The 9,571-nt window shown below is 46.2% G+C and overlaps 1 pseudogene; it reads left to right on the top strand.

Annotated features, from left to right (window-relative positions):
• Window positions 1–2,178: 2,178 nt before the first annotated feature.
• Window positions 2,179–4,752, top strand: LOC119321181 (annotated as a pseudogene).
• The last annotated feature ends 4,819 nt before the right edge of the window (window positions 4,753–9,571 follow it).

Raw genomic sequence — 9,571 nt, 5'->3', positions numbered from 1 at the left:
TGGGATGCAGCAGAGTACAATCAACTCATTTCCGCAGGGCCGTTGCTACCACTACTAGAGCAGTACGCAAGCATCGGTACGATGCATCATCAAAAAAGGGGCAGTTGCCATATTTGTGATGAGGAAGATGGCGTCCTTCTACTTATGTCCTACAATGTCATTTTTCACAGGTTCTTATGACCCAACCACACACACGGGGATACCATGGCAAGTACAGGCACAGGGCACTAACGCTGACAGATGTACGGGCAACCAACTTCAAGTAGCCAATGTGGCAAATCAAGGTAACGCGTACAGAAAAGAAACATACTGGTGTGAACATGAAATTAAACTTGCAAGGATGGCAAAGACTTACAAGTTATACGGAAAAACACAGGGCCTTCATGTAGCACGTGGCAACAGGTGGCAACCATGTATCTGCCATCAACGTCGTACACAGGTGAGACGAATGAAGTGAATTTGTGGACAGTGATTCAGGAGAATGAACATAGGTGACATTGGGGGGTTCGTGGTGGTTTGACAGGACGCAGTTGCCATGCCTGGACAGCTGCAGTTGCCATGCCTGGACAAATGCATTTGCCATACCTGGACAACTGCATTTGCCATGCTTGGACAAGTGCAGTTGCCATGCATGCACAAATGCATTTGCCTTGCCTGGACAACTGCAGTGCAATTCCTGGGTTGCCATGCATGCATAACTGCATTTGCCATGCCTGGACAACTACGTTTGCCATGCCTGTACAGATGCAGTTGCCATGTCAAATCAATTGTAATTGCCATACCTAATCAAATGTGATTGCATGTGTCTAAACAACTGTGGATGACAAGTGTGAACAAAAATCTGTGTGGCATGGTTGAACTACTACTGTGCCATGTTGTACAAACTACAGTTGCCATGCATTGACCAACTGCTAAATGATCACATGTTGTTATGGTGGAACCACACGGCAAACATCTCATGGCAAGCTTCACAGTTGCAGGCCAATGCTATTGCAGATAGAGCACATCAAATTGGAATGACAAACCAGATGCGGTTAGCACATGCGGCACAACAAGGTAAAAAATATATGAACTAGCAAAACAATAGTGCATTTGCTTTTGTGGAAAAGCATGGGGGAAAATGGATGTCATGGGTGGTGGCAGAAAACAACAAAAATGCTACCGAGTGGACACGTGCACCTAGAATGCATGTTTTGATGCTAAACGATGTTGGTTGCCATGCCTTGGCAACAGTAGCTGCCATGGTTGCTGAACTGTAGCTGCCATGGCTCAAAAACTGCAGTTGCCATGCATGGCCAGATGCAGATGTCATGGCTTGCTGTATGAATGACATCTTGCCAAATCAGATGCAATTGCTATATTCCGTTACGATAAACCTGCCATTCAAGCAATGCTTACACACGTACCTTTTTTCATAGGGCCTTCAACTACAATCAACAGAGGTGCAGGACATCTACTGCGGGAACCTCTGAACATACAGAAGAAGCGTTCCACCAGCCAGTCAACAGTCCTGCCACAAACAATGCAGAATTAGTGTCGGAAATGGCAATCGTTCCAGCAATGCCGACAAACACACCTTTGAACACCAGCACAAGCAACACTCAAGCAGATGAAACAGCCGCCAATACTGAAGTGAATGATGAAACTGATGACGAAACACAAGGGGATGAAGAAGATGGGCAATCAGAAATCATGGTACCTCAGCCACCATATGTTGGGCAAAGATTTGATTCGTTTGAACATGCCAAGGAATTCTACCAGACATATGCAATGTTCCATGGGTTTGCGGTGAACACCGAATACCATAGGAAAATTAAAAAAACTAACGAGTACAGCAGAGGTGAGATAAGGTACTACAAGGCACGAAGGAACAAGAAGGGGAAAGGTGTTGCCCCTGTCGTGCCGGAATGAAAGAGAGGTATCATTGTCAAGACATAATGCCCTGTCCGATCTAAGCTAAACGCAGATGGAGCATAGTGGGTGGTCACCGACTATTTCGACGAACACAACCACAAACTCACAAAGAAGTTTGATCTGGTAAAATTTCTGAGCACCCACAGAGGATTCAGCCCCCTCGAGAAGAAATTCGTAAAGTTGCTACATGATTGTAACGTCGGTCCGTCAAAAATGGTCCAAATATTGTCCCTGATCCACAACGGAGATGGTAGACTGACTAGCATGCCCTACATACCAGCAGACGTCACAAACCTAAAGGCAAAGTACCGTAGAGAGAGCAGGTTGGCTGACATAGAACCCACGATAGCCTACTTTGAAGAGAAAGCAAAAGCAGATGCTGATTTCCTCTACAGGATAAGATTCGACGATGAGGACCATGTCAGAAACATGTATTGGGTGGATGGTGCTGCAAGAAGGGCCTACAAACATTTCCATGATTGCATATCATTCGACACGACATATCTCACTAATATGTACAAGATGCCCTGCGCTCCATTCATAGGAATAAATAACCACAATCAGTCATTGCAGTTTCGTTGTGGACTCGTTTGGAACGAAGATACAGATGGTTACACTTGGCTGTTCAAAACCTTCTTGGAGTGCATGGATGGACTTGCTCCGATGAACATAATAATAGACCAAGATTTTAGCATGCGTGCAGGCATAGGGGAGGTCTTCCCATTGGCAGTGCACATGCACTGCAGGTGGCATATTATTAAAAAGGTTGAGAAGACACTAGGACCATTTTTTGCTGACCATCCAGAGCTGCACAAGGCATTTGAGTTATGCATGGACCACGGCCTAACGGTGGAGGAGTTTGAACGGAGTTGGACGGCTGTGATTGAAACATACCAAGTGCAAGACAACGAGACACTTACTGGCCTTTGGGAGAAGAGAATGTACTGGGTGTCAGCCTACTTCATGCAGTGCTTCTTCCCATTTTTGCAGACTATGCAGCGCAGCGAGGGGTTCAACGCTGTTTTGAAGTGGTACGTGAGCCCTGGCAACTCATTGCTACAGTTTGCCAAGCAATACACAGCTTTGCAACAGAAAATACTGGGATCTAAGCTACAACAAGAAGCGAACACCGCACTCAAGCAGCCTAAATTGCTAACATATTTGCCAATGGAGAGGCAGATGAGCAAGATATATACCAACAAGATTTTTAACAAGTAAGTCAATTATGTTACCCTCTTATTTGCACATAGTATGAAGATAGTAGGTGCCATATAGATTGCAATGCAGTTGCCATCTTTTTTGACTTGTTGATCTATTGAAAATAGCCATTGAATAAAGTGTAAGCATGATCTGTAGTTGCCATGTGGGTTAAACTACAGTTACCATGTGGGTTGAACTATAGTTGCCATATGGGTTGAACTGTAGTTTGCATGTGAAAATGATAGGTAGTTGACATGTGGCCCAAAACTTCGTTTGCCATGTTTTCTAAACTGCATTTGCCATGTTAACTGAAATTCATTTGCCAATTCAAAATGTTATGCATTTTGCCATGTGAAAAATATCGTGTAGTTGCCACATGGAAACAAAAAACACAAGAACAGATGTAGTAAAAAACATGATTTCCATGCCATCAATGGTTTTAGATATACGTGTTGCTATGTTCCGGCCTACATAAACATGAGGCGCTACAAACATCACATAAGAGTTTAACAAACACACAAAAACATGCAGATTCTAGGAAGAAATAAAGCGTGCCAGCATGTACACGGCTTACCAGGTGGAGGAACATACGTTCAAGGTGTGTTCACTATTGGGCATGTCGGATTCAGAACCTGAAGACCCGGACAAGGGAAGGAACTACTATGAGAAGGCAACAATAAACAAAGACGAATACTACTACCAATGCTGCAAATTCGAACGCGACGGGATTGTGTGCTGTCACATACTGAAAGTAATGGACATGCACGCGGTCACGCGATTGCCCCGCCATTTCATAAGGCGGCGATGGACTTGGGACGCTAACGATGCGTTGGGGCCACAAACATCAAATCCAGTGTTGGTTGTGCATGACGAGAGACCGGAGGCAACCATGGAAGGCGTGAGGCACGTTGTGTTGACCAAGAACTATATTGAACTGATAGATGAAGCATGCAAGAGTGATGAGACAGTGAAGGTGGCAGAAAAACACAGGAAAGGCCTGAAAAGAGAGCTTGATGAGATCAAAAAGAGGAAGGCTAAAGAAGCCTTACACAGGTTCCCCCGCACCTCAAGTGTGCCTTCGTCCATGGGTCCGTGATCTGAAAACTTGGAGGTAGGGTCTGGAACAGCAAGCATGCAAACCCAGGTAAGGAACCCGCCCCGTTTCATCACAAAAGGGCGTCCAAAAGAGATGAGATACAAATCGGGGTTGGAAATTCAAGCAAAACACAAGAAAACAAAGAAAGGGGCGGGCAATCCATAAAAGCAATTGTGGAGGATTGTAACTTATGTGTTGGTGACATTTTTTGTAAGGTATATGTTCAGGATTTTAAAAATTCAAGAATGACTATGGGTGGACAATAGGATGTGAAAGAAATGGCATGTATGCCACGTATGTGCTGCTCAATCTGCCATGCAGCTTCCATCGAATCCGCCATGTGATTTCTATGAATCTTCCATTGCGCAGATTTTTTGTTTTCAGACCACACATTTTGTTTCTGTTTTTTGATATGCTGATCTATTGAAAAATGGCAATGGGGTACATTGTAAGCATGAAAAATCGTAGTTGCCATGTGAAATCACCTATAGTTGCCATGTGTAATGAAAATGCAGTTGCCATGTGGAATGATATCCAATTGACATGTGAGACAAAACTACAGTTGCCATGTTTTATGAACTGCAGTTGCCATGTTAAATAAACTACGTTTGCCATGTTATATGTTATGCAGTTGCCATGTCACATATCGTGCAGTTGCCATGTCAAATATCATGCAGTTGCCCCAAAAAAAATAAAAAACAGAACGATTACTTTCACTAACAGTGTCTGATCAACTATATTTGCCATGTTTTCAGGCATCAAAGACACATTCAAACACCCAACTGGTACTACCAACCGCAAACACATAAATAGTACTGAAACATAAACGTAGCTGTTGTCAAACCTAAGTAGGTTCACATCCACACATATATTACAAATATGTTCAATGCCACTCACGCCACCACTATATACTAGACCACGGAAGGGTTGCAGTCATAACATAGTACGCGGACATAGTTTTAAAAAAACAAGTTGATACCTTACATTCATCAGCCATAGAATGTAAGGTAGGCGTGTGGTATGGAGCACCACGTGATCACTTGTACTTCTTGTTGGCTTTTTTGACAGCTTCCTCTATGAACTCTCGTGCGTTGGCCCCCGTGTTGAATTCTTCAGTCATCAACCAGTTCCATGTGTATATTTTGCGAAGCTCAACGACAATTGCAGCTGTGACGACAGGAACCCGTCGGCCTTCCCACTTAGCAAGGTATTCCAACGTGTGAAAACCGCAGTCATGCCTATAAAATAAAAAGAATCAGGTCACCTCGATAGAACAGAAAACATCATAAACTTTGATGCATAGGTGCCAAAAGGTTTAGGATTGGTGTGGGGGACACATGAAAAAAGATAGTAATTACCGGTTTCCTTGCTTCGTAGTCGCGACATACTCGATTGAAAAATGACTGATCTGGACCCTTGAGTTTTCGTAGTGATGGGTCCATGTCTCTTTGAGGTTTTTGATGAAGAATTCAACATGTGTAGTAAGGTCTGTATCAGCTTCTGAATGCATTGAATCGAGCACCTCAAATCGTTGGTTCTTCAGATCAAGGCAAATCACGTAGTGGTGACCACACTTGTCATGTGGGTCATGTGGTGCAAGCTCCTGAAACATGGGAAACAGTACCTGCAAGTAAAATAAAAGGAAAAGAAAAAGCAGATTTCACATCAAAAACAGCAATGGTGTAGTTGGAAAAATGATATGTAAAGATATTGTCGGATGCAGTAAGAGGTACATGAATGACAAAGCAGCAAGTGACCAAAAATACGCCCATAGAGAATGTTTATTTGCCACGTGTAATTAAAAGAAGTTGCCATCCATGTATGAACAAAGTTGCCCAGTATTTTAATTCAAGTTGCCACATAAGTTGCATTAAAAAATAGTCAAACTTAGTTTACATGGCACCTGTTGCCACATGAAACATCTGTCACAAAACAGTACGTAGCCCAAAGTGTGAAGCATAGCTACTAACAAAACATAGCACGTGAAAAAAATGTGCAAACAAGAAGGAACACTCACGCATTTCTTCAGTGTGAGCTTGAAATCACAATGCGTGGCAAAATTCTTCCTCAGGATTTTATGGTGGTAGTCACCATCCCATATTTTGCAGGTCACACTGTACTGCATGATCGTTTTGTCGAGACAAATATCCATATGCCTGTTGATGAAGTCAATCCCACACGCAACTACATTCTTCAACATTTTGCCAAGTGGCCTCATAGACTCGGCAAGATCACTCAGGTCAACGTACGTCGCATCACATTGTATGACTTTGGTTCTGTCCAAACATGAGTTGTATGAAAATGATATAACATGAAAGAATCATGTCTACTAATTAAAATAAAAAATAAAACGTAAACAAAGCATGGCTGGAATAGCAAAGGAAAAAATAAGAGAAAAGCAAGTGATGGGTTATGTGGTGTGGACGTTATGCTTTCAGCTCCTTCATGTGCTTGCTGCTGGACCTCGCGTTTCCAACGCGCTTGACAATATTATACAGCTGGTTCTGCTCCTTTGTGGCCTTGACTTGGGGCTCATAGTCATTCGTTGGGGGTGCGTGAACTACCCTATGCTGCCTCACGGATCCAGGGGTGGCACTTATAATGGTATCCTCGGATACGGACTCAACAGGCACATTAGAACTTGATTGCCCCTGACCCTGTGAGGACCTCCTATTCAATGCTTCATCCTCAATCCCGCGGTAAGCGACATCAAGTGACACCGAAATCTCATCAGGGATGGTTGCAAGGATCGAAACAGTGGGTTAGGATACTTGGAAACAAACAAGTTATTTTGAAAAAAAGGATGCAGAATATGAAATGTAGGTGCAAAAAATAGTGAGTTTCCATGTAGAGACAACTCCAGTTGCCTTGTGTAGTGCACTGTAGTTGCCATGTGGCAACAACTACAGTTGCCAAGTACATTGAACTGAAGTTGCCATGTTGCAACAACTCCAGTTGCCATGTGCTTGGTGAATGGAATTGCAACATGGCAACAAACTATAGGTGCCATGTTGCAGCAACTCCAGCTTCCATGTGCATGAGATCAGATTTGCCATCACCAGTGACAAACAAAACAAGCTTGTGACAAACGTCAAACTAAAAAAATGTAGAAACCAAAATGATAAACACGCAAAAAAAAGTACCTTGAACTATCGGCTCTGCAAACTTCACAGCCTTCCTGCCCTCAGCCATTGGTTGTGCCATCATTGGGGTCATGCCTGTCGGGAAAGCAAAGGCAACTGGCACAGGATCTTGCGCCACTGGTTCATCTTGACTGCGGTCGATGCCAATGCTACAGCTCGGTGGGGTGAAGGCCATTGGGTGCCTCTCCTCCCTACCAGCCGGACCGCGAACCAGTTGTTCAGCAGAATCCAGGGATGACAGATTAACAAACATTTCCGCCTCATCTGCTGCAGTATCATCAGGCTTATTAGTAGGGCGGGGCATGCTGCCGGCGGTATCATCCACATCTTTCTTGCCAATCTTCTTGTTTGGGCTGTACGGGACACCAATGTTGACTGGGAGCTTAGAAGTGCGTAGATTTAAGCTGGGGTCCTCCACGGTGGTGAGAGACATAGTCTGCTCCGGACGTTCACCTCCGTCAGTCGTGCCCGGTATGTTGCGTGCCTCGGTTGTACCCCGGACTTCTGTTTTCTCCATAACATTGCTTTTGGCAGGTGGTGGGAACAGTGTGGAAGCAGGCACATAACCAGAGTCATCTCTGCTGCTCCTAGCTACATCTGGTGCATTGGGTATGTCTGCAGGTTGCTTGCGGGGGCTACGACGCCTAGGTGGAAGACCAGCTCGCGCAACAGTCACCGCAGTAACCACTGGGGCACCAGAAGCTGGAGCCATTGTGCCATGAGTCTCACCTGTGGATGGCATCTCATTCTGAATTGTCGCCACAACCCCTTCTTTTGTGGATGCATAAGTACCAGCAGCCACGCGCTTGGAATCCGTATAAGATGAGCGGGAATCTTCCTTGCCTAGGTTGATATCGGGAGCATCCACTTCAACACTTGCTGATCGGGTGGCATGGGTCACAACAGCACCCCTCATTGCCAGCAGAGTGAGCAATATCTCAGCAGTCCTGGCAGATACTGACTCATCACTCCTAGATGTACGGATGCCTACTATTGTAGCCTGCACATCTGCAACCGGCGGAGATGGTCGGCCGCTTGCATCAGAGCTGGTGGGAATAATGGATGGTGCAGCAGCAGTTTTCTCGACTGGCGCCTCATGAACATCTGAGTTGCCACTTGTCGACAACTGAATGCGTTCGAGTGGGTCTCTACGGTTCTGCTTGGTCACGTGTGTAGTAGTCTCCTTCATCCTGCAAGAAAGTGCATGAAGAGTATGGAAATTTGAACAAAAATAGTTGCCATGGTAGTCATATTTAAAAATGGAAAAATGTGTGATGTGCCAGAGCTGCCATTTGAGAACAAGGTATGGATGAGCACACAAGACAAATGTAGGGGGGTGGAAGCCAGTGGAGAGCCGCTAGTTGCCATATGAGTAGAATAATAATTGCCATGTGGCCTAGTTAGCAATTGCCATGGAGTACAAACATGAGTTGTGTCGGGGGTTGGGTGCGACATATGCCAAAGGATGGCTTATCATGGTGGGAGCGAGTAGAACGTCGCCGGTGCCTGGAAGCGGGATGAGGCGAAGACATGCACGCTGGCGGAACTTACCCAGCTTCAGGGCTCTCCTAGGAGATAACACCCCTACTGCTGCTCTGTGGGGTCTCCGCATGATCACTAAGGCAAAGTGACTACAATGGTGCTCCTGGAGCTGTATCGGGAGGCAGGAGAGGGCAAGGCTAGCTCCCTCCTCCTTGTGCTATCTGTTCTATCTCTATCAAGGTCCGAACCCTTTGCATGGGTGCCCCCGGGGGTTTATATAGGCCTACCCCCCGGGGGTACAATAGTAACCCGGCTGGGCGCGGGTCTCAGCCGTCTGTCTCTCAGGCCGCCGTCCTCCCTGCCGGCTTTTGGGGCCCGCCGTCTGGCGGGCCCCGCGGACAGGCGTGGTACTGTGGCGGTACTCCTGATGACGCAGGCTTGGTCATCGGGGCGTGGCGATAGTGCCGCCGTCTATCGGCGGTCACTGTCGCCATTCCCCATCCTATCTGGTTAATGGCTCGTGGGGCCCTGGGGAGGAGTCGGCCGACTCCGGGGAGGCCGACTCCCACAGGGCCATCTTCGGGGCACTCAGGCCGCCTTCGGCCTACCCGCTGACGGGCGGCCCCGCCGCCTTCGGGCCGTACAGGCCGGCGTCGTGGGCACAATGCGTCACGCACTGTGGCTGAGGTCAGAGCAGGCATGGCAATAGTGCCGCGCCTCGCCGGAGATCTTCCAG

The sequence above is a fragment of the Triticum dicoccoides genome, chromosome 6B (assembly GCF_002162155.2).
Source record: "Triticum dicoccoides isolate Atlit2015 ecotype Zavitan chromosome 6B, WEW_v2.0, whole genome shotgun sequence".
Classification (NCBI taxonomy): domain Eukaryota; kingdom Viridiplantae; phylum Streptophyta; class Magnoliopsida; order Poales; family Poaceae; genus Triticum; species Triticum dicoccoides.
This window is presented reverse-complemented; position numbering and strand designations above follow the sequence as displayed.